Source organism: Balaenoptera physalus (assembly GCF_965194825.1).
Source record: "Balaenoptera physalus genome assembly, chromosome: 19".
NCBI classification, from domain to species: domain Eukaryota; kingdom Metazoa; phylum Chordata; class Mammalia; order Artiodactyla; family Balaenopteridae; genus Balaenoptera; species Balaenoptera physalus.
In genome coordinates this window covers 14,745,278-14,772,270 of record NC_138900.1, presented here as the reverse complement: position 1 = coordinate 14,772,270, position 26,993 = coordinate 14,745,278, and the positions used below count along the sequence as shown (strand labels likewise).

General features: G+C 37.3%; 1 protein-coding gene across 1 annotated transcript in view; it reads right to left on the bottom strand.

Annotated features, from left to right (window-relative positions):
- Positions 1-7,161: 7,161 nt before the first annotated feature.
- Positions 7,162-26,993, bottom strand: part of WDR87 (WD repeat domain 87) — a 59,682-nt gene continuing 39,850 nt past the window's right edge. Inside the window, exon 6 of the mRNA XM_082439269.1 lies at positions 7,162-7,510. The gene's annotated coding sequence lies outside the window, so the exon portion shown is untranslated. The remainder of the gene's footprint in view (positions 7,511-26,993) is intronic.

Sequence of the window (26,993 nt, the reverse complement as noted above, 5' to 3'; positions counted from 1 at the left end):
CAGGATCTGGTTCCCTGACCAGGGATCGAACCCAGGCACCCTGCATTGGGAATGTGGAGCCTTAACCTCTGGACCACCAGGGAAGTCCCAGTGGCACTAATTTCTAATTCCAGGTATGATGCAAATACAAACAATATTTCCAAAGATAGTTATTATAACAGAAAATAAAGATTTTTAATATAAATCCCCATGTTATGCTGAAGAATAAGATTCATTCGTTAGATTCTGCATTTTTTCACATCCTAATTATATATATCTCTATCCCTCCTTCCTCAGCCCCAGCAACTACAGAGAATGAGAAAAACCCTGTTCAGCGTTATAAACATATATTTAAACATCTATCTGCTGAGAACTGAGGAAGGGCACGTATTTTCTTTTCCTGTCTGATAATATCTGTCTCTCTCTCTCCCCCTCTCTCATTAATAATGATTTTATTAAGAAGAATTTTATTTTCCCAAAGAAAAAATTTTAAAGAGAAAGCTCAAGAAGCACAAATTTTCAATCAGAAAAATATGATGCAGGGCTTCCCTGGTGGCGCAGTGGTTGAGAATCCGCCTGCCAATGCAGGGGACACGGGCTCGAGCCCTGGTCCGGGAAGATCCCACATGCCTCAGAGCAACTAAGCCCATGCGCCACAACTGCTGAACCTGAGCTCTGGAGCCCACGAGCCACAACTGCTGAGCCCGCGAGCCACAACTACTGAAGCCTGCGCGCCTAGAGCCCGTGCTCCTCAACGAGAGAAGCCACCGCAATGAGAGGCCTGCGCACCGCAACGGAGAGTAGCCCCTGCTCGCTGCAACTAGAGAAAGCCCGCACGCAGCAGCGAAGACCCAACGCAGCCAAAAATAAATAAATAAATAAATAATAAATAAATTTAAAGTAATTACTAATTAGGAGAAATTTATTAGTTCCAAAATGGCCATTTTACCATTTGTTTTCTGTATGTCTTGTCTTTTTTGTTCCTTGATTCTTCCATTCCTGCCTTCTTTTTGATTGTAGTGTCCTGTTTGATTCCTTTCTCATTTCTTTTTCTCTGTATATTTTTTAGTTTTTTCTTAGTGGTTATCTTGAGGATTACAGTGAACATCTTAAACTTATAATAGCCTAGTTTGAATTAATATTAGCCTAGCTTTAATAGTATACAACAAATCTTTTCTTTCTTTTTTCTTTTTTTTTTTAAGTACACTGGGGGTGTAGCTCAGTGGTAGAGCATTTGACTGCATACCTTTAAAACCTGCCTTGGTCTTCACTGAGTTAATATTGTTTTCCATCATTTCATATGGATTAATTATTAAGGAAGCCTTAGTATGTCACCATATTGCAGACTGTAATATGTTTAACCTGTTGCCTACTGGGAGATAGTTATTTTTAATTTTTGGCTATCAAAAATTATTCTCTGGTGAACATCCTCGTGCACATGCCTTGTGTACGTCTATAGTTATTTCCTTTTAAAACTTTCTAGAAATGGAATTTTGTGGTAAAAAAATCAGACTTTTATTAAATGCCTACAATAGGCTAGCCCTAGAAATTATAGGACTTGGGGTAATACAATCACTAAAAAGGCGTAGTTGCTTCCTTTAAAATGCTTATTATCTAAAATGAGGTAAAATCTATTCAGGAGTAAGTGTAAGGTGGTGTGTGATGAGAGATTTAGGTGACCTACCTTGTGAATTCACAGGAATGACACATCAGTCTGTCTGTAGCAATAGTCAGGATCTGAGCAAAATAGATGGATTCTGTGAAATATCAGTGGTAATAAATGGATTTTGTGCTGTGACTTTTGTACTTTACAGTTTCCTTCTAATTTTGTTGGATGCAAAGTGAAGCTAGTAGGATATTATAATGCAGCAGCTATCTGGGAGACATCATGGCTTAGTTGACAGGTTTATAAACCACATAAACCTCTCTGTCAACAATTTTTTAAAAAATACACATTTATTTCAAGTTAACGTATGGTAATTGTTAAAATAATTATTAAATAAACTTTAAAAAGAAAAATCAAGATCAAAATTAGAAAGTAAGCACTATTATTCGATGGTCACATAACCTTCCAGACTTTCTTTTATCTACTGATTTCAGTGGTCTGTTTCTCTGACACTGCTTCTCTATATTGACTGACGTATTCATATATTATTCAAAAGTATTTATATTGGTCAATCTAATTGTTCTCTTGACAGTGTATCTGGATTATTTCCCATATCCTTAAATATTTTCCCAACTTCACATTTGATATCTACTTTGATTTTTAGTACAGTGATGGTTTGTCATATATTTAACTAGTAAGCTTTGCTGAACTCAAAGTATTAAACACCGACTTTCTATCTTCAGTGTCTTAACCAACTTCATATAATTACAAAGCCACAAAAGAGGTTCTTATTAGGATAATGTGGGCTCTTTTCAGTCTTAGAAGGTGGGAGTAGAAGGAAGAGGACGTGCTCTGAGCAAGATTGCATTGCCCACTCTTAGGTCTACATCTCCCTCACCAAAATGACGTAGTGTCAGAAAACTTCCTGCTGACATATCTGGGTCTGGCTTCAATGCAGAAATGCCTCTGGTCTATGACTTCGTTCATCCTAGACACCTGGGTTGGCAAAGGAAATGGATTTATCTAGAATCCTAATCTACCCAAATTGTGTGTGATGGGAAATAGTTTGGAACCTGGAATGGAAGATCATAACGTTATTAACTTACATTCTGTTGGGAACATTAAACTAGTCTCAAGGTCTTTCTCTTCTCCCAGCTCTGGCTTTCTGGATTTGTGCTTTTCTGTTAGAGGAACCTTGAGGACTGATCCAGTCTTGCAGGTCTAAAACCATGGCTCATGTAAGTTGAGGTTTCTCCCCTCTTGGAATATGTGTATTTTTGTAGGTCATGTGATTATTTTCATTAATTTTTCTAAAGTTTACTACCAAAAGAGGTTCCTCAAATAACCTGCTTCCCAGCTTTTGTTCTAGTGAAATGTGATGCATAATTACCCAGCATCTTCTCTGTGTGTCCCGATCTAAACTAACTAGTGTTCATGTTATAACTGATAAATTATCCAGCACGTCTTAAGTGCCCATTCTTCTATCAAGGGCAGTGATGGAGCAGTGAAAGAGATAAATCCATTAAAGATTTATGTTATGTGAGTCAGGTCTGTATTTGGTGAAATGGAGACAATGGTTGTATTTGACTGTCCAGGAGAAGACTTTGAAATTTTCCAGACTTAAGATTTCAGGTAGATAAGATAGAAATTTGGTATTGAATGACTTAAATCTCAGTGTATAGTAATATCTCATAGTTTATGTGAATTAGTGTATACATGATTGAGATTTGCAAACTTGGCAGGAAATCCCCGAGAGATAAATATCAAGACTATTCTGTTGTCGAATGGGACATACTAAATTTGGGTGACATAATTCAACATCCTTCCTCAGTATTCTTTAACTCTGCCTATTAGTTATCTATTGCTGCATAATGTATTACCCTGACACTTAGTAGCTTAAAGTAGTAAACGTTTATCTCACGGCTTCACTGGTTCAGAAATCTGGACATGGCTTAGCTTGGCTCTCTTGCTGTGGGTCTCTTGCAAGGCTATTAAATTGTTGGTCAGAGCTGCAGTCATCTTAAGGCCAACTTTGCATGTATCTGCTTCCAAGCTCACCCAAATGGTTTTTGACAGGATCCAGTTACTCATGGGAGTATTGGAGGGCACTCTTGGTTGAGCAAGTGAGACATCAAAATAGGTCAAGCAACATGGAAATCATAGTCTGTAATCTACCATCACAAGTAACATTTCATCACTTTAGCCATATTCTATTTATTAAAAGGAAGTCACTCAGTTCAACTCATACACATGTGAAGGAGAGTACACAAGGGCATAAATACCAGAAGATGATCATTGGTAACCTAAGCAATCATTGCCTGTCACACTCAGCACAAGCCAGGTGTTCAATGACAGATAGTAGATGGCAGCAAAAAAAATGTATCATCATAAATAGTAGGCAAATACAGAATCATAGGATTGGAGAAGACCTTACACATGTTGTGCATCCTAAATGTTGTGCATTTAAATCTGATATAGCCATAAAATATAATGTCATGTGCCAAAAATTATGTGGATTTGTAAAAAAAAAAAATACTATGATAAGATCTGACATAATGAAGGATTTAATACTTGAGGGAATTCTCAATTTTATATAAACCCTATTTTCTAAAATTGAGACTTTATACTATATTTTTAAAAAATAGCTGATTAAATTTTCTTTTCTCTAAAAAGCAAAAATTTTCCTTGACACCTCACATTTACTGAGAATTTATGTGACAGATACCAATCAGGCATTATGCTTGTGTTTACTATTTAATAACCAAATGTTATTATTTTATCTATTGTCAAATGGCTCAGATACTTAACAAGCCAGGAAATTTTGTTTATTCTAGCAGACTTCTTCAAAAATATGTATATGTTCTGCTTCAGTTCCCTACTGTATTATAGATTTTTAGCCTACATACTTGCTATATTGCTCTCTTCCTACAGTATGATCCTTATCTTCTCCTTCTGTCTTCAAAATATTCCTTTAATTTCCCCATTAATACATAGGTTTGCCATTTCAGAGATCTGTGACATTCAGGGATGTGGCCATAGACTTCTCTCAGCAGGAGTGAGAAGCCAGATGTGATTACATTATTGGAGCAAGGGAAAGAGCCGTGGATGGTTGTGAGAGAAGAAACAAGAAGATGATGTACAGGTAAGTATGAGCAAGTCAAGTTATGGGAATACATCTGTGTAGGTGAAAGCCCAGTGGTCAAGGAGACATACACTTGAAATGTTGGCTGGAAAGGTTCATTCACATTGGATAAAATACCTGTGCTCTAAAGTAGAAATAAATACTCTGGATGAGCTACCCAGTGACTTTTATCTTTACTTCATTAACCACTCCCTGTGTCATTCTTCTTATATTTTTCTCCCAGTTCAGTGATGGGCACTGTCCTTCTTCCTTATGCACCTTTTAATTTGTATTTTGGACTCAAATGTTTTCCAGATCCTCTTGTGCACTTAGATTTACATATGTGGCTTCATTACCTAAAAATATATTCATTACTATATCTGGCTAATAAATGGAGTTTGTATTATATTAGGGAAGACATAAAATAAACATTTAAACAAATAAGTACATAAATAACATCACATAGTGAATATAGTATGAAGGAAACTACCAAGGATAAGGCAAATTTAGGTAATGAGGTAAGATGGTCAGGAACCCTTTTCTGAGGAAGTGATATTTGAGCTGAGACATGGAGGGTAAGGACTCAGGCCATTTGAGTATATGAGGAAGTGCATTCCAAGAAGAGTAAACAACAAATGGAAAGGCCTGAAAGTGAACATGAGTGTTGTGTGTTAAGGGATCAGAGCAGAGTTATTGAGGGGTAACTAACAAAACATGAATTCAGTATATTATGGGGGTTCAGGTCACATAAGATGTTACTAAGAATTAAAATTGTTTTCTAAGATTACTTAAGAGCCATGATCTGATTAAATTTTTAATATATTATATATTTTTATAAATATTTTCAAAAATTAAACCTTATTATTTATTTATTTTTTTTCATTGAAACTTTTTTTTTTAAACATCTTTACTGGAATATAATTGCTTTACAATGGTGTGTTAGTTTCTGCTTTATAACAAAGTGAATCAGTTATACATATACATATGTTCACATATCTCTTCCCTCTTGCATCTCCCTCCCTCCCACCTCCCTAAACCTTATTATTTATGAGACTTAGAAGTCTAGATAAAATAAATATAAATTAATTAGTTATTCACTTTCTCTCATATACTTTTTACATATTTAAAATTTTTTATTTTTTTTTATTTTTTTATTTTTTAGTCCCACTATCTATAGGTTTTTGTTGTTTTTTTTTTTTTAATTTTATTTATTTATTTATGTCTGTGTTGGGTCTTCGTTTCTGTGCAAGGGCTTTCTCTAGTTGTGGCAAGTGGGGGCCACTCTTCATCGCGGTGCGCGGGCCTCTCACTATCGCGGCCTCTCTTGTTGCGGAGCACAGGCTCCAGACGCGCAGGCTCAGCAATTGTGGCTCACGGGCCTAGCCGCTCCACGACATGTGGGATCTTCCCAGACCAGGGCTCGAACCCGTGTCCCCTGCATTGGCAGGCAGATTCTCAACCACTGCGCCACCAGGGAAGCCCTATAGGTTTTTAAAATAGCTCTGTTTTGATATAATAATTTCAAAACTGCAAGCATAGTACAATTAACTCCCATAAATTTACATTCATTAATTGTTTACATTTTGCTCATTTCCTTTCTATCTCTCTCTGGGTGTATAAATATATATATGCATATTAATTTTTCTGTACCGTTTGAGGGTAAGTTGCAGACATCATGTCCCTTTATCCTTAAATAGTTCAGTGTATATTTCCTAAGAACTAGGACACTTACATAACCACAGTAAAGATTACCAAAATCAGGAAGTTTGATATCTGATCCACAGTCAATATTTAGGTTTCGCCAGTTATCCCAGCATGATTCTTTTTTTTTTTTTTCACACACAAGCACTGTGATAAAATAAATATAAATTAATTAGTTATTCACTTTCTCTCATATACTTTTTACATATTTAAAATTTTTTATTAAAAAATTTTTGTCCTGGGACCTCCCTGGCAGTCCAGTAGTTAGAACTTTGCCTTCCAATGCAGGGGGTACAAGTCCGATCCCTGGTCGGAGAGCTAAGATCCCACATGCCTCGTGACCAAAAAACCAAAAACATAAAACAGAAGTAATATTGTAACAGATTCAATAAAGACTTTAAAAATGGGCCACATCAAAAAAAAATCTTCTAAAAACTTTTTTGTCTTAATATTAATATATTGGAGTTTTTCTTATTTCTTTCTAGATTAATATTCTGAAATTATTTTTTCTATTATCTCTACTATGTTCCTGAGGTCTGTGACTTCATTTCGGAGTTTTTCTAATTCTGATTTATGTTGTTCTTTCACTTCTTACGGCAAATTTAAAAAATTCAGAACACTTAATATTGTTAAGATGGCAATACTACCCCAGATTCCATTGGCTTATTGACATCTTGATCATGAATTTATGTGGATATGCAAGGGATCCAGACTAGCCAAAAAATCTTTTTTTTTTAATAAATAAATTTATTTATTTATTTATTTTTATTTTTGGCTGCGTTGGGTCTTTGTTGCTGCACGTGGGCTTTCTCTAGTCATGGCAAGTGGGGGCTATTCTTCGTTGCGGTGCATGGGCTTCTCATTGTGGTGGCTTCTCTTGTGGCGCACAGGCTCTGGGCACGCGGGCTTCAGTAGTTGTGGCACGTGGGCTCAGTAGTTGTGGCTCGTGGGCTGTAGAGCACAGGCTCAGTAGTTGTGGCACACAGGCTTAGTTGCTCTGCGGCATGCAGGATCTTCCTGGACCAGGGCTCGAACCCGTGTCTCCTGCATTGGCAGGCAGATCCTTAACCACTGTGCCACCAGGGAAGTCCCTCCCAAAAAATCTTGAAAGAGAAGAAAGTAGGATTTACACTTTCCAATTTCAAAACTTACTACATACCAAAAGTTATAGGGTGCATTGAAAGCAGTGCTAAGAAGGAAGTTTATAGCTGTAAACACTTACATTAGAAAGAAAGATCTCAAATCAGCCTAACTTCATACTTCGAGGAACTGAAATAAGAATAATTAACTAAGTCCAAAGAGAGGAAAAGGAAGAAAATAATAGAATAGAGCAGAAATAAACAAGTTAGAGAACAGAAAAACAATAGAGAAAAATCATTGAAACCAAGCGTTAGTTCTTCAAAAAGATTAACCAAAGTGAGAAAACTTCAGCTAGATGAAGAAAAAGTAGAGAAGACTCAACTAAAATCAGAAATGAAAGAGGGGTCTGTGAACAATTGTACACCAACAAATTGAGTAACCTAGGTGAAATCCTGAAAGCACACAATCTACAAATACTGAATCATCAAGAAATAGAAAATCTAAAGAGACATACTAGTAAAGAGATTGAATCAGTAATCATAAACCTACTGACAAAGAATAGCCTTGGATCCAGTTGCTTCACTGGTGAATTCTACCAAACATTTAAAGAAGAATTAACACCAATTCCCCTCAAACTCTTACCAAAAAATTGAAGAGGAAGGAACACTCCCAAACCTTTTCTATGAGGGCAGCATTACCCTGATACCAAAGCCAGACAAACAGTGCAAGAAGAGAGAACTAGATCAATATTTCTGATGCCTGTTGAGGCAAAAATCTTTAACAAAATAGTAGCAAACTGAATTCAACAGCTCATGCAAAGGATTATACACCATTACCAAATGGGATTTATTTCTGGAACGTAAGGATGGTACAACATGTAAAAATCAAGCAATGTAATATGCCACATTAACAGAATAAAGAAAAAAAAAACATGGCTGTCTCAATTGCTGCAGAAAAAACACATGACAATATTTATTACCCCTTCATGACAAAAACACTCAAGAAACTAGGAATAGAAGGAAACTACCTCAGCATAATAAAGGCCATATGAAAAGTCCACAGCTTCCATACTAAATTGTGAAAGACTGAAAGCACTAATTTTGCTACATTCCATAAGTTTTGGTATGTTCTGTTTTTTTACTTTATTTGTCTTAAGATATTTTCTAATTTCCCTGTAATTTCTTCTTTGACTCATTGATTATTTAAGTGTATGTTGTTTAATTTGCATATGTTTGTGTATTTTCTAGTTTTCCTTCTGCTGATGATTTCTAATTTCATTCCTTTGTGATTGGAAAAGATACTCTCTATGATGTCAGTCATTTAAAATTTATTAATACTTGTCTTGTGATCTAATGTGGTCTGTCTTAGAGAATGTTCCGTGTGCACTTGAGAAGAATGTATATTCTGCTGTTGTTCTGTGAAGTGTTCTCTGTATGTCAGAGGGGTCTAATTTGTCTAGAGTGTTGTTCAAATCTTCTATTTCCTTATTGATCTTCTGTCTGGTTGTTCTATCCATTATTGAAGGAAGGGTATTGAAGCCTCCCACTAAAATTATATTACTGTCTATTTCTCCCTTCTGTCAATGTTTCCCTCATATATTTTGGAGGTCTGATGTTTGGTGTATAAATATGTATAATTGTTTATCTCCTGGTGAATTGACCATTTTATTATTATATAATGTCCTTTTTGTCTCGTGACAGTTTTTCACTTAAAGTCACCCCTACTTTCTTTTGGTTACTATTTGCATGGAATATCTTTTTCCATCCTTTCACTTTCAGTCTGTCTGTGTCCTTAAACCTAAAATGAATCTCTTGTAAGCAGCAAGTCAGTGGATAATAATTTTTTATCCATTCAACCTATCTATGTCTATGTTATTGGAGAGTTTAATCTGTTTACATTTAAATTACTGATAGGAAAGTATTTATTATTGCCATTTTGTTACTGATGTTCTGTATACTTTGTGGGGTTTTTGACCCTTGTTTCCTCTCTCTTACTGCCTTCCTTTGTGTTTCATTGATTTTTTTGTAGCGACATGCTTTGATTCCCTTCTAATTTCCTTTTGTGTATATTCTATAGATATTTTCTTTGTGGTTACCATTTTGATTACATAAAATATCTTAAAGTTATAACAGTCTTTTTAAAATTTTATTTGTTTTATTTCTGGCTGCGTTGCGTCTTTGTTGCTGCGCGCGGGCTTTCTCTAGTTGTGGTGCGCGGGGCTACTCTTCGTTGCAGAGCGCGGGCTTCTCATTGCGGTGGCTTCTCTTGTTGCGGAGCTCCGCAGCATGTGGGATCTTCCTGGACCAGGGCTCGAACCCGTGTCCCCTGTATTGGCAGGCGGATTCTTAACCACTGCGCCACCAGGGAAGCCCAACAATCTGTTTTAAACTGATAAAAACTTAACTTTAATCGCATACAAAAACTCTACTTCTTTACAACTCTACCCTCACCCTTTACATTAGTTATGTCATAAATTACATCTTTCTATATTTTATACCTAGTAACATAGATTAGTGGGTTTTTTTAATGATTTTGTCTTTTAGATTCTATACTAGAATTTAAAGTGGATTTATGTATCAAAATTACAGTAATATAGGATTCTATGTTTTGTTCATATATTTACCTTTATTGAAGAATATTATACTTTTATATGGGTTTGAGTGGCTTTTTGATGTTCTTTCGTTTTAACTTTAAGGACTCCCTTTAGTATTTCCTGTGGGACAAGTCTAGTGGTAATGAATTCCTTCAGCTTTTGTTTATCTGGGAAGGTATGGATTTCTCCTTCATTTTTTGTTTTTATTACGTACAGTCAAACATATTTTTTTTAATTTTTAATTTATTTTTGGCTGCGTTGGGTCTTCGTTGCTGTGTGTGGGCTTTCTCTAGTTGCAGTGAGCAGGGGCTACTCTTTGTTGCAGTGCGCAGGCTTCTCATTATGGTGGCTTCTCGTTGCAGAGCATAGGCTCTAGACGCACAGCTTCAGTAGCTCTGCAGCATGTGGGATCTTCCCGGACCAGGGCTCGAACCCGTGTCCCCTGCATTGGCAGATGGATTCTTAACCACTGCTCCACCAGTGAAGTCCACTCCTTCATTTGTTTTTTTAAAAGTAATTAATTTATTTGCCTGCTTTGGGTCTTTGTTGCTGTGCACGGGCTTTCTCTAGTTGCGGTGAGCGGGGGCTACTCTTCGTTGTGGTGCGTGGGCTTCTCAGGGCTTCTCATTGCAGTGGCTTCTCTTGTTGCAGAACATGGGCTCTAGGCACATGGGCTTCAGTAGTTGTGGCACACAGGCTCAGTAGTTGTGGCACACAGGCTTAGTTGCTCCGCGGCATGTGGGATCTTCCCGGACCAGGGCTCAAACCCATGTCCCCTGCATTGGCAGGTGGATTCTTAACCACTGTGCCACCAGGGAAGTCTCACTCCTTCATTTTTGAAGGACAGTTTTTCCAGATACAGTATTCTTGGTTGATAGTTTTTTTTTTCTTTTCTTTCAGCACTTTGAATATATCATCCCATTTTCTTCTGATCTGCAAAGTTTCTGCTGAAGAATACACTGATATTAAGAAAGCCCGCTTGCTTTTGATAAGTTTGTTTTCTCTTGCTTATTCATTTTCTTTCTTTGAATTTCAGCCGTTTTATATAATACACACTATAAATGTGTCTTGATGTGGGTCTCTTGAATTTTCCTAGTTGGAGTCCATTGAGCTTCTTAAATTTGTGTATCCATTTCTTTCCTCATATTTTGAAAATTTTCAGCCATTATTTCTCTAATAATCTCGCTGCCCCTTTGCTCTTCTCCTTCTGGGCCTCCTACAATGTGTATATTGGTCCTCTTGATATTCTCCTATAGTGCCCTAGGCACTCTTGATTCATTTTTCTTTTTTACTTGATGATTTCAAGTGACCTCTCTTCAAGTTTGCTGACTCTGTTTTGCCTGATGAAATCTGCTATTGAAACCCTCTAGTGAATTTCACCATTTAGTTATTGTATTTCTCAGCTCCGGAATTTCTGTTTGGTTCTTTCTTATAATTTCTGACTCTTTGTTGATATTCTCATTGTCTTCATGCATTGTTTTGCTGAATTTATTTGTCTATCTGTGATCTCTTTTAGCTTGTTAACGTCTTCAAAACATCATTTTAAATTCTTTTTCAGGAACTTCACAGGTCTGCTTTTCTTTAGAGTTGGTTTCTGGAGCTTTGTTTTGATCCTTTGATTGGACTGTATTTCCCTGTTTCTCTGTATCCCTTGTGATTTTTCATTGAGATTTTGGCTTTGTAGAAACAGCTGCCTCTCCCACTCTTTACAGACTGGCTTACTACCTTCACCAGTAAGCCCAGCCAGGGGTTCTGGAACCTTTCAAACCTTTTCTTGGGATGCATCTTCTTTGGGGTTGTGTGTACGCTTTTATTTTAGTATAAATGGCTGCTTTTAACTATCTTAATTTCCTGTTTCTTCTGAGGACCTTTCAGTTTCTGTTGTATTACTCTACCCTTAATATTTTGCTTCTCCTGGTGCCTGCCTCTGGAAATGTATATTCTCTGCTGCTTTAATACACTGCAGTGCTCACCTGTGTTTTCAGTTGCCTCCAATCTGATATACAAACTATGCCACCATTCTCATCAGCAATCCAAGCCAGATGAGACAGAAACCAGTCCCTTGGGCAGCCCCTAGAGAAGTCAGAATGTTGGATACAACTTTCACTTTTTTCCTATCCTGAGGAAGGATCCAGAAATTAGGAGTAGCTATTCTCCCCATCACACCTCATTACACTGGGTGGCAAGAGGGGCTAGGGCAAGCAAACTGTCACCAGCTTGTAACCTTCTTGGCTGTCTCTTCTCTTGTTTATGTGCTTATCTGGGTGCTAGAGCCCCTTAACTAGTTTTTAGAGTTTTCACAAAAGTATTTTGGTACATATAATGCTGTTAATTCAGGGTCTCTTGGGGAGAACAAGGGGCTATATCTTCCTAGTGCACTATCTTCCTAATGTCCGATCTTCCTTTGTTTTAGGTTTTCTGTTTCCCATTTCCTGCCTTGTACTGGAGTATTTAAATACTTCTTTAGTATTCATTTTAGTTATTCTGTTGGTGTTTTGGCTATTTCTCTTTGAATATTTGTTTTAGTGTATGTTATAGGGGTTACAGTATACAATATACCTAAGCTTTCACAATCTGTTTTTACAAATATTGTAGCATTTCTTGTAAAATGAACAAACCTTGTATCTTCAATATGTTTATATTTACCTTTCCCTTTATAATTGTCATGTTTATCATATCTACACATACTGAAAACACCACCAGACTGTTATAAACTTTGCTTTCAAGAGTCAAATATATCTGAAATAACTTAATAGGGAAATAAATGATCTTATGTATTTACCTAGATATTTACCTTTCATGATGCCATCTTTCATTCCTGAAGATTCAGGGTTCTCTTTTGTATCATTTTCCATAAGCCTAAATAAATTCCTTTAGTAGTGTTGTTTTTTTCAATCAGACAATTTTTTGCCTCAGTCTGTCCCTTTCCTTTTCAGATTCTAATCACATTTTTAGATATATTACCACAAGTCCCTGAAGCTCTATTATAAAACTTTTAACCTGTACTGTTGATGAGTTTCAACTTGAATAACTTCTATACATCTATCATGTTTACATTTTTCCTCTGTCATTTCCATTCTGCTGTAAGCTCATCCAGCAATTTTAGAAATTATATATTTCAGTTCTACAATTTTAATTTTTTCGTTTATGTGGTTTCTTTTTCTCTGGCTATATTTCTTATCAATAATTTCAAATGTGTGGTTTTTAAAAAACCGCTATGTTGTGTTGATATGTTGATATTTTTACTTTAGCAAGGAATTGAAGCAATAAAATTTAGACTACACGTTCTGTCCTGCTGTTCATGGGAAGTAGTGTAATTCTCTGGTTCTCTAATGCTTTGCTGTACTCGTTTGTGTCCTTCTCATGCATTATGTGATTCATGTTTAGGCTAAGATTTGTACTTGTTTCCACCCAAAATTAGGAAATCTCCCTCTCCGAATGTTTCCTTTCTAGGGTTCCTCTCTCACTTTCCAGTTTGGTAGTGTTCCTTGCCATGATTCTTGTATCAGGAAATATGTTGGGGCTTTGACAGCTCATTTTTGCCCCAATATACCCGTCTGGCAAGGCTATGAGTGGTAGAGAAGGTGGCAAGAAACTCAGTCTAGTGTAGGTTGTTTTTTAAGGTTTTCACTCCCCTCCACAAGCCCTTTTTTGTTTAATTTACGGACCTTAGGTGTTTGATTTTTTTTATTTTGTCAAGCATTTTTAATTGATATCAGAGAGGGAAGTCGACTGTAACAAGTTTACATCACCATGATGCTACTAGAACTTCTTCAGTTAAGGAGTTATTTGATGCTGAAGATGATTTTTTTCATTTATTTTCTCTTGTATCATTTTGGACTCATTGCTTTCCATTGTATTGTTACCATTTATCACAATCGTTTTTTTGCTGCTGTTTTCACAGTTTTGGCCAGTCACACCTCTGTAAGTCTTTGATGGAAACTGATGCAGGAAAGAGTATATTAAATCACTGTAGCAAAGTGTGATAAATGAGTTATGGAGAAAGTGTCAGTAACTGTTACAAACTGTATAGCTGATTTTAGAGTTGTCTAAAGTATTCATCTCTAATGAGTGATTTAAAAAAAATTTTTTTTTAATTTTTTTATTTTGGCTGCTTTGGTTCTTCGTTCCTGCGTGTAGGCTTTCTCTAGTTGTGGCAAGTGGGGGCTACTCTTCGTTGCAGAGTGTAGGCTTCTCATTATGGTGGCTTTTCTTGTTGTGGAGCACAGGCCCTAGGGCACGCGGGCTTCAGTAGTTGCAGCGCATGGGCTCAGTAGTTGTGGTGCACAGGCTCTAGAGCACAGGCTCAGTAGTTGTGGTGCATGGGCTTAGTTGCTCTGCAGCATGTGAGATCTTCCCGGACCAGGGCTCGAACCCATGTCCCCTGCATCGGCAGGCAGATTCTTAACCACTGCACCACGAGGGAAGTCCTAATGAGTGATATTTTTAATTTAAAAGACTATACTATAGAATACACACTGTTCTTTGTCAAGGAAAACAAAATGTTTTTCTCATTTCTTTTAGATTTGAAGTCAAGGTATGAAATAATCAGCTATGAAAATGTCCACATTTATAAAAAATATTCATCTCTTACTCTACATCAGAGAATTCATACTGGTGAGAAACCTTATGAATGTAAGCAGTGTGGAAAGGCCTTTAATCATGCATCCAACTTTCTGCGACATCAGAGAATTCATACTGGTGGAAAACCCTGTAAATGTGAGGAATGTGGAATGACTTTTAGTCATAGGATAGAACTTAGAGTTATCAGAGAATTCATACTGGGGAGAAACCCTATGAATGTGAAGAATGTGGGAAGGCCTTTAGTTGTGCCGTACATCTTACTCAACATGGCAGAGTTCATACTGGTGAGAAATCCTATGTATGTAATGAATGTGGAAAGACCTTTAGTCAAGGTAGAAGAATTAGAATACATCAGAGAATTCATACTGGTGAGAAACCCTATGAATGTAAGGAATGTGGGAAGGCCTTTAGTCAAGCCTCTCATGTTGTGCAACATGGTAGAGTTCATAAGGTGAAAAACCTTATGAATGCCGTGAATGTGGGATGATCTTTAGTCGTGGTATAGATCTTAGAGTATATCATAGAATGCATACTGGCAAGAAACCCTTGTAACAAACAAGGGTTTGTTACAAGGGTTTCAAATGTAAGGAATGTGGGAAGGCCTTTAGTCATGCCTCAAATCTTGTTCAACATGAGAGAATTCATTCTGGGGAGAAGCCCTATAAATGTAAGGAATGTGGGATGACATTTAGTTCTGGCTATCAACTCATTCCACATCAGCGAATACATATTGTCGTGAAACCATATGAATGTAATGAATGTGGGAAGGCCTTTAGTCATGCTTCAGCACTTATTCAACATGAGAGAATTCATACTGGTGAGAAACCCTATAAGTGTAAAGAATGTGGGAAGGCCTTTATTCATGGTGGAAGCCTAAGAATGCATCAGAGAATTCATACTGGTGAGAAAACTTATGAATGTAAAAACTGTGGGAAGGCCTTTAGTCGCACCTCAAACCTTGACAGGCATGAGAGAATTCGTACTGGTGAGAAACCATGTGAGTGTAAAGAATGTTGGAAGGCCTTTAGTCATGTTGAAAGCCTTAAAATACATCATAGAATTCACACTGGTGAGAAACCCTATGAATGTAAGGCATGTGGGAAGGCCTTTAGTGTGTATGGATGACTTACTGGACATCAGAGTATTCACAGTGGTGAGAGACCTTCTGAATGTAACAAATGCAGTAAGTCTTTTAGGCTTAGTTCAGGCCTTAAAGTACATCAGAAAATTCATACTGGAAAGAAAACTTATGAATTTAAGGACTGTAGAAAAGCATATATATGCAGTAGAGAATGTATAGTACATCCGTACATTTATAACACTGGGAAAAATTTTGAATGAAAAAAACATGGGAAAGCTTTTAGATATGGTTCAATTCTTATAAGGTATTAAATAATTTATACTGGTGAGAACCCCTCAGAATGTAAATAATGTTTCAAATTTTTTAGTTATGACCCAAATGTTGTTCAGATTCAGAAATTTATGGTGTATTTTTATGTAACATAGGAAGGCCTTTACTAGCATTTCTCTATTTATGGATTATCAGAATATTCATAATGGAGGAAAATTCACAGAATGTGGAAATGCCCTTTTTTAAAAATATTTATTTATTTATTTATTTATTTATTTATTTATGGCTATGTTGGGTCTTCGTTTCTGTGCGAGGGCTCTCTCTAGTTGCGGCAAGTGAGGGCCACTCTTCATCGTGGTGCGTGGGTCTCACTATCGCAGCCTCTCTTGTTGCGGAGCACAGGCTCCAGACGCGCAGGCTCAGTAATTGTGGCTCACGGGCCTAGTTGCTCCGCGGCATGTGGGATCCTCCCAGACCAGGGCTCGAACCCGCGTCCCCTGCATTGGCAGGCAGATTCTCAACCACTGTGCCACCAGGGAAGCCCTGCCCTTGTTTTTTATATTCTATTTATAAAAGCTCTATAACCCTCGTCAGTTATTATTACATTTGAAAAAACTAATACCACAGAAAACCCCTGTTGACCTAACAAATGTGAAAAAACCATCATGATTGCCGTTTGATTCTTTACAGCCTGCATGCAAGATATCTATCCCTGTGGAAGTCATTTGTAAATGATGATAATAATACCTACATTATAGTGCTGTTATTGGAATATAAAAAACTTGGAAAGCTATCTTAAACATAGTGTTTATTCAGTATTAGATACTATTTTTAGTATTATCATTGGTATTATTATTAGTGTATTATTATTAGTATTATTATTTGTATCATTATGAGATCAAGTCCATATGGATGTAATGAATTTAGCTTTGTGTAATTCCTTATGCCTTGTTGAGTTTTAAATATTTTTTTCTGCACAAACTCTAGTAAAATGTAAAAATCATGAGAGGATTTAAAACAGGAGTTTTATGAGAGCACTGACATGTTCTTTTGTTTAAATACTGTCTGTGTTTGCTTTGGTATTTCTTTGGCAGAGCTGAATAGTTGCAATAGGCTGTATGACCCACAAAGCCTAAAATATTTATTGTCTGGTTCATTACAAAAAACTTGCCAATTCCTGTTTTAGAACAGCATCCCCACCATGTTTTCCTTACTTTGGATTTTTGAAAAGTACAGGAAAGTTATCTTACAGAATGTCTCATGTTCTGGATTTTTAAAATTGCTTCATTGTAGGTCCATTTGTCCTGTTCTTCTATCTCTAATAGTTCCAGTAAATTTGAAGTTAAACGAAGAGGTTTAATTGAGTTTATGTTGTGTACATTAAGAATCATTTTCCTACTATTAATGGTGCTAGATTGGTTATAGTGGAGACTGCTAGATCTCTCCATTGTAGAGATTCATTTTACAGTTATTAATCTACATATTTTATCACCTCCTTTTGCAAATTGATAATCTCATGTATAAGTCCTGAATCAATTAGAAAATTAAAATTGAAATTAGGGCTATTCAGAAAGGAACCATAATAAAATGCCTATATACCAGCTTTGGGATGTTGCCAAACCTCTACTCTTTGGAAATGTAATACTCTTCAATGCATGCATGAAATAAAAAATGAAGACCAGAACTTTCTGTTCACTGCTTTATCCCCAGAACTATTCAGTCCCTCACTTAGTAGGAGTTGATAAAACTGATAAAACAATGAATAAGAATTTGACCTACAAAGTTAGAAATATAACAACATAAATCCTAAGTCAAGGGCTTCCCTGGTGGCGCAGTGGTTGAGAATCTGCCTGCCAATGCAGAGGACACGGGTTCGAGCCCTGGTCTGGGAAGATCCCACATTCCACGGAGCAACTAGGCCCGTGAGCCACGATTACTGAGCCTGCGCGTCTGGAGCCTGTGCTCCGCAGCAAGAGAGGCCGCGACAGTGAGAGGCCCGCGCACCGCGATGAAGAGTGGCCCCTGCTTGCCACAACTGGAGAAAGCCCTCGCACAGAAACGAAGACCCAACACAGCCAAAAATAAATATAAATAAATAAATAAATAAAAATTAAAAAAAAAAAAAAAAAACCTCTTAAAAAAAAAAAAATCCTAAGTCAATATAGGAAGCAGTTAATACAAATAAAATTATTAGAGCTTATTGATTATTAACCAAAATGATACTCAGAGTTTTGGGTTTTTTCCCATGAAAAGCAATGAATTCATCTAGACATACAGTTTTATAATTTAGAAATGAAATAGTAATCTTGAAACAGTGTTTTTTAACTTAAAATTTTTTCTATTAAAAGTATATTAGCATCAAATAAAGGGGATTTAGCCGTAAATATGGAAGAAAAAATATTTTAATTATAAGGCAATGCTTCAGTTTATTCCAGTATATTTAGAAATTGAAAGAATGTATTAGATTCCTGGGGAAAAATGTAATTTATCAAAATTAACCTAAGATGATATTGATTTTATTTTATAAAATTTAATTTAAATTTTATAAAATAAAATCAAAGGAAAACAACTCTTTTATTAAAAGCAGCACTATGACACATACTTGGGTAGACTTAAAGAAGGACATTATTTCTAACAGTATTTCTAGCTCATTGATATATGGATTACATAATTATAACAAATCTCTACTAGAATAATAGGTCCTAAAAATCAAAAGCTAAATGAGGTTTCCTTATGAAACTAAGTATAGAAAATCTAAATATATTACCCGCCAACTGAAACTGAGAATCTACCAAAAGAACTATGAAATTAAAAAGCATTTACCTAGCAGACCTACTAGGGAATGGACTTGAGGACACGGGGAGAGGGAAGGGTAAGCTGGGACAAAGTTAGAAAGTGGCATGGACATGTATACACTACCAAATGTAAAACCGATAGCTAGTGGGAAGCAGCTGCATAGCACAGGGAGATCAGCTCGGTGCTTTGTGACCACCTAGAGGAGTGGGATAGGGAGGGTGGGAGGGAGGGAGACGCAAGAGGGAAGAGATATGGGGATATATGTATATGTATAGCTGATTCACTTTGTTATAAAGCAGAAACTAACACACCATTGTAAAGCAATTATACTCCAATAAAGATGTTAAAAAAAAAAGCATTTATCTAGAATGTTCAAGACTTAACTATTCTTGTTTAATTATAAATCTTGAATGACAAAGCTGTTGATCCAAGTTTAGTACTTTCAATATTACAGGTTAGCAAACGATTGCCCTGTGGGTCAACCACCTGTTTTTCTAGGGTTTTATTGGAACACAGCTGTATTCATTCACCTACATATTACCTAAGGCTGCTTTCTGTCTTCAACAGCAGAGTTAGTTGTAACAGACACTGTATGCCTCGTAAACCTAAAAATATTTACTATCGGCCCTTTAAGAACAAGTTTGCGAATCTGTGATCTAGATTCATTAGTTTTTCTAATCTTTATTTAAATTTATGAATGAGCCGAATTATAGATAACTGATTTCTTTAATACTAAAAGGAACCTCCCTCCCACCCCCCAACACACATACTTGACCATTTTTGATACCTATTGACATACTTGATACCTATTTTCAAACACTTCCATCCAGATAAATGTCAGAAATTAGTCATTTGAATTGCCTTTCCCTGTATTTTCTGTAAATGTGAAGAAAGTGCCAGCAGCAAATCATATTAGTTTTGATGAAATACTGTGTTTTTGCACAATTGGTATTTAGCCCTATAAAAGAATTCTTATCTTTCAAATAAGAATGATTCATGAAAATTACAAATTATGCATTGTCAACCAACCATCTATGATGTCAGTGTGATTGTCCCTTATAACCTACACTTCTATGACCATTTGTTGCAGATGGAGAATCCACTATCCTATTCAGTTATTCACCATCTGATAGTTAACATCATTGTCCCATATGTTTAAGTTTTAGAATAAAATATAACACAAGACAGAATAATTTGAGTTCCGTAATAAAATAAGCCTACAGTAGGTCAGCATGGTACTTCTCCAAGTTACTATATATATATGTTGAATGTACAGACATACCTTTATCCAACGTTTTTGAAATTATGCCCCAGGAATACTGTTGGTACTTGACAGTACTTTTTAAAATGTTTTTGGGCTTAAACAAGTTTACGAAGTACTGAATACTAAATCTCTACGTTTGAATAATGAAAAGCTCATATTGACCAAACAAATGGAGACCTGTGGTAAAGAACACTTTAAAATGTTACCAGGGAACCTCCATTTCTAATACCTATTAATCTCTCTGGGAAATGTTGCCAAATCCAAAGGGAGTGACTCTCAGATTGGAATTATGGGTCATTAATTCATGTTACTAGGGATAATTGGATGGCTAATAGCTCACATCCTGACCTGCAATTAGTGTCCTTTTTCTGAATGTAGGGTTGCTATTTTTCTACAAAATGAAATATATTTTAGCCCAATCTTGATATAAATATACCTCAATAGATTTAAATCTTATCTATTGGCCATTATACAGTTGTTGACAGTTTTTCACTATTACAAAACCAGTGTCTAGCTTTGCTCCTGTATACTAGTACACAGAGCAGTGGTGTCCAATTACTCAGGCATAGGTTGTATACATTTTCACCTTTGGTACATGTTGGTAACTTGCTTTTTTTTGTGGACATCTGGCAACTCAGTCAAAAGGCGAAATAAATGTCCTGTATTTCTTCTTCTAGTGTGTGGTTTAGTTTTTAGTTTTTTAATTACTAGTGAGTTGAATATTTTCCATATATTTTTATTAGCCAATCATGTTACTTATTGTGATTTTCCTAGTCTCGTTTTTTGCCCATTTATTCATTTTTTTCCTTCTGATTTATAGGCGTTTTAAAAAATATTCAGTATCCAAATCCTTTGCTTGTTTTATATGTCCTTATTTTTTCCAAACTTATGCTGATTTATGCTGTTTTTTACTATGTTCAGTACCCCTCATACAAATATTTTAAATTTCAGTATAGTAAGTTTTCAGTCGTACCAAATATTCTTATTATTTCTAGTCACAATTTTATTAGACTATTTAATTTTCTAAATAATCAAATTATCTGCAAGTCAAAAAGAAAATTCCTTTTAACATATTTATATGGATTATTTCTTTTATTGAAATAACTTTGGCTGTATTGTACATTGGTGGTGACGATGTCAGTGGTATTGTGTATTGGTAGCTATGATATCAGTGTGACTGTCCCTTATAACTTACACTTCCATGTCCATTTGTTTCAGGTGGAGAATCCAATATTTTATTCAGTCATTCACCATCTGATAGTTAACACCATTGTCCCAAACAAGTTTAAGTTTTAGAATTAAATATAATGCAGGACGAAATAATTTGAGTCTCAGGCTTTCAGGTTTTCAGGCTTCTCCAATTTAATGGAAATTATGTCAACATTTCATGGTTAATCTATTATTTCCTTTTGGTTATGTGCCCCAAATAATCTGTATTGTATTTAAGTAGTTTCCTACATTAGAAATGCCTCATTTTTTCCAAACTCCATTTCATTGTTTGTTGCTTTAGTCATTTACTATTCTTCTTTATTGATATATTGATTAATACTGATAGATTTCTTAGTTTTTAATCATCCCTGGAATAAACCCTAGTCAGCCATGGTATATTATTTTTTATACCTGCTCAGTTCCATTTGTTAACTTGATTTAGAATGTTTGCATATGTATTTATATGTGAGATTGTATTCTAATTTCCTTTTGTATTGTATTTTTAATGTTTGATGTTACACTTACTAGATTTTTTAAAGTTTAAAGAGCTTAAAAAGTTTAAAGGAAGATAGAACTTGTCTTTAAAAAGTTATGGAGCTTTTTATATCTGTTGATTTGATTTTTTGTTTGTTTTTTTAAATTAATTATTTACTTATTTTTATTTTTGGCTGTGTTGGGTCTTCGCTGCTGCGCGCAGGCTTTCTCTAGTTGCGGCGAGCGGGGGCGACTCTTCTCATTGTGGTGCGCAGGCTTCTCATTGCGGTGGCTTCTCTTGTTGCGGAGCACGGGCTCTAGGCACACGGGCTTCAGTAGTTGTGGCACACAGGCTCAGTAGTTGTGGCTCGCAGGCTCTAGAGCTCAGGCTCAGTAATTGTGGCACACAGGCTTAGTTGCTCCGCAGCATGTGGGATCTTCCTGGACCAGGGCTCGAACCCGTGTCCCCTGCATTAGCAGGCGGATTCTTAACCACTGCACCACCAGAGAAGTCCCTATATATATCTTTTTGGATTAGTATTTTTATTTCCTTAGGATAAATATCCAGAAGTGAAATTGCTGGATCATATGGCAGTCCTATTTTTGATTTTTTGAGGAACCTCTATACTGTTCTCCACAGGGGCTGTGCCAGTTTACAGTCCCACCAACAGTGCAGAAAGGCTCCCTTTTCTCCATGTCCCCACCAACACTTGTTACTTGTTGTCTTTTTGAGGATAGGGGTGTCTCTTCTTTTATGGGCACTATTCCCGCTATGAGGGCCCACCCTTATAACCTCATCTAACCCTAATTACCTCTCATAGGCTCCATCTCTAGATACTATCACATTGAGAGTAAGAGCTTTAGCATATGAGTTTGGGGGTGAGTGGCATAAACATTCTGTCCATAACACTAATACTTGAAAAATATAAGTATAGCATATTTGCAAAAGTAAAATCACTAATTCACCTGGCATGTCGCTTTTAAAATCCTGATAACTGATCATCCCTTAAGGTTCCTTTCTTGTGAGGTAAGAAATAAGGCAGAGCTTTGAGGCAGGTAGACATGAGATGCAGAAGTCCTTGGGAGCATACATATGTTCATCAAAAGTATTGAACTAAAGTGCCCATCAACAGTAGAATGGGGAAATTTTGGTATCTTTATACAGTAGAATAATATACAGCAATGAGAATGAATCATCTGAAACAACAGTCAGCAATATGTATGAATCCTCCAAGGAATGCTAAGCAAAAGAACCCAGGTACAGGGCTTCCCTGGTGGCACAATGGTTAAGAATCCACCTGCCAATGCAGGGGACATGGGTTCGAGCCCTGGTCCGGGAAGATCTCACATGCCGCGGAGCAACTAAGCCCATGTGCCACAACTACTGAGGCCTGCGCGCCTAAAGCCCGTGCTCTGCAACAAGAGAAGCCACCACAATGAGAAGCCTGTGCACTGCAATGAAGAGTAGCCCCTGCTCGCCACAACTGGAGAAAGCCTGCGGGCAGCAACAAAGACCCAACTCAGCCAAAAGTAAATAAATAAATAAATAAAATAAAATTTGTAAAAAAAAGAACTTGCTGTATAGCACAAGGAACTCTACTCCACTTCGCTGTACAATAGAAACTAACACAGCATTGTAAAACAGCTATACCCCCCAAAAAAAAGAAAAGAAATTTTTAAAAATTCATGCATTAAAAAAAAAAGACAACCTACGGACTGGGAGAAAATATTTGCAAACAATGTGACCAACAAGGGCTTAATTTCCAGTATATACAGACAGCTCATACAACTCAATATCAAAAACAAACAAACAAACAAAAAAACCCAGTCAAAAAATGGGCAGAAGACCTAAATAAACATTTCTCAAAAAATGACATACAGATAGATGGCCAACAGGCACATGAAAAGATGCTCAACATTGCTAATTATTAGAGAAATACAAATTAAAACTACAATGAGGTGCTACCTCACACCAGTCAGAATGGCCATCATTAAAAAGTCTACAAATAATAAATGCTGGAGAGAGTGTGGAGAAAAGGGAACCCTCCTACACTGTTGGTGGGAATGTAGATTGGTGCAGCTACTATGGAAAACAGTATGGTGGTTCCTTAAAAAACTAAAAATAGAGTTACTATATGGTCCAGCCATCCCACTCCTGGACATATATCTGGAAAAGATGAAAACTCTAATTTGAAAAGATACATGCACTCCAATGTTCATAGCAGCACTATTCACAGTAGCCAAGACATGGGAGCAACCTCAGTGTCCATTAACAGATAAATGGATTAAGAAGATGTTCTGTATACACACACACACACACACACACACACAAACACACAAACACACACAATGGAATATTGTTCAGCCATAAAAAAGAATGAAATATTGCCACTTGCAGCAACATGGATGGGACCTAGAGATTACCATATTAAGTGAAGTAAATCAGACAGAGAAAGACAAATATATTATATGTGGAATCTAAAATACAAATGAACTTATTTACAAAACAGAAACAGACTCACAGACAGATAAGAAACTTACGGTTACCAAAGGGGAAAGGGGCAGGGATAAATTAGGAGTATGGGATTAACAGATACACACCACTGTACGTAAAATAGATAAACAACAAGGATTTACTGTATAGCACAGGGAACTATATTCAATATAATAACCTATAATGGAAAAAAATCTGAAGCTGTACACGTGAAACAAACACAATGTTGTAAGTCAACTATAGTTAAATAAAAGAGAGAGAGAAAAGTCTTGCTCACGGACTGCTGTGAAGTAGTAAGCTACCCAGGGTTAGTGTTCCCTTCCTGTAACAACCCACTGCATGTGCCGACATCCATCTAGGCTTACCTGCTCCATGCCTGTGGGACGTGGGGGCATAGAGAACCAACACAGACACGAGGCTTGTTTGGTGTGCCATGGGTAAAGTCCTTTGCTTTTGACCAGAAATCTCATGTCCTCTGCCACCTTCCATGAAACAGTAATAGGCTAGCTTACTAGCTTGTACATAGGGTAAAATCTCAACCTCTTCAGAAACCTTGACAGTGCCTACTGTAAAAGGTGTTTGTTGTTGTTGTTGTTTTTTTTTGAGGTCCCTGAGAGAATGGTCTTCACTTTATCTCCCAAACTGACTTATTTGAAAAAGCTCCTCTATAATCCAAATATGTTGATCAGATCTGAACAACAGTGCTCCTTCCTTTAGCACCAGGGGTTCCAGGCTCCTTCTAGAGTGGAGACAAATTAGCCATCCTCTTTCCCTCATGCATGTGCCATATTCACTCTTCCTCAAGATTTTCACAGAGAGGCTCACAGCTTTCCTTACCACAAGGAAGATTCTGGGATTCCAACTCAGGACCGGGAATTTCTTGAACTTCCATGAGCGGAGCTTAGTCTGACAGAACAAGAGACTGGTTTTAATCCCTTGGTATGCCAAGTACAGTTGACCCTTGAACAACTCGGGGGTTAGGGGAGCCCAGCTGCTGCAGTCAAAAATCTGTGTATAGGGACTTCCCTGGTGGCGCAGTGGTTAAGAATCTGCCTGCCAATGCAGGGGACACAGGTTTGATCCCTAGTCTGGGAAGATCCCACATGCCGCGGAGCAACTAAGCCCATGTGCCACACCTACTGAAGCCCACACGCCCTAGAGCCCGTATGCCGCAACTACTAAGCCTGCATGCTGCAACTACTGAAGCTCTTGCACCTAGAGCTCATGCTCCGCAACAACAGAAGCCACCGCGATAAGAAGCCCGCGCACCGCAACGAAGGGTAGCCCCCGCTCGCCACAACTAGAGAAAGCCTGCGCGCAGCAACAAAGACCCAAAACAGCCAAAAAAAAAAAAAAAATCCGTGTATAACTTATAGTCGGTCCTGTGTATCTGAGGTTCCTCCACATCTGCAGTTTTGCATCTGTGAATTCACCTAAGGATCATATAGTACTGTCATATTTACTATTGAAAAAATCCATGTATAAGTGGACCCACATAGTTCAAACCTGTGTTGTTCAGGGGTCAACTGTATAATGATTTTTGCCCTTAGCTCTCTGTAGATAATGTTAATGGTACTCCCTTATGGGCCTGAAGGGAAAAAATCCACTCACATTTTCTACCAGCTTTGTTATTCATTCGTTTCCCAGCTCTCCTGGGCCATGCTTCCCCTGGTTTTAGTCAATCCCTTTCATACTTGGTAAGCTTCAGTTTCCCTTCAATCACCTGTTTTGTGCTGTATGGGACCAAGACCCCCTTTTCTCTACTTTTGCCGTTTTCCCCTCCCCTATGCATTTAGAAACAAATCTAATAGATATGACTTCAAGAAACTGTCGTGAGACCAGTAAAAAAGATCACAATACAGTGTGAGGAGATGGGGACTGAGATAGCACATGAAAGGGGAGGTTGTACAAGTAGGTAGTGAACTCAGTCTTAAGGGATATGTAGATTTCTCAAGCAATGGAGCAGACTAGATAAGCTGATGGAATCCTTCTCTACAGAACTTCTATTAGTAATGGATACAGTATAAGAGCCGTCCTCTTAAATGCATAGCTGAGGGACTTCCCTGGTGGGCCAGTGGTTAGGACTCTGCGCTTCCACTGCAGGGGTTGCGCGTTCGATCCCTGGTCGGGGAAGATCCTGCATGCTGAGCGGCATGGCCAAAAAAAAACATGCATAGCTGAGTTCACAAAAATCTTAATGGAAAGCCTGGGGAAGGGGGTGGGACCAGAGAGAGCCAGGAGCATATGCTGTGATTAACCTGGGAGGTCTTCAGATATTAGGAACTGCGATGGACACACCCTAAAGTGACCCCTAAAGAGTCACCCTCTTGTGTAGTCCTCTCCCCTTGAGCACAGAATTTGTTAATTGTTTCTAGTCAATGGAATATGGCAAAGGTAATGTGATAGTCACTCCCATTATTACATTACTTAAAATATTCCATCTTAGCAGATTGATGTGACAAAATCTGCTGCTGGCCTTGAAAATGTAAGTTGCCGTGTTGTAAGAGGACCTGGAAGAGGTCCATGTGGGGAAGAGCTGTGGGCAGCCTCTAGGGCCTGAGAGCAGTCCCCAGGTGACAGTCAGCAAGAAAACAGTGTCCTCAATCCTATAGACGCAAGGAACTGAATTCTGCCAACAACCATAAGAGCTAAAAAGAGGATCCTGAACTCCAAAAAGGAGCACAGCATAGCTGGTACCCTGACTGCAGCTTTGTGAAACCCTGAGCAGAGAACCCTGCTAA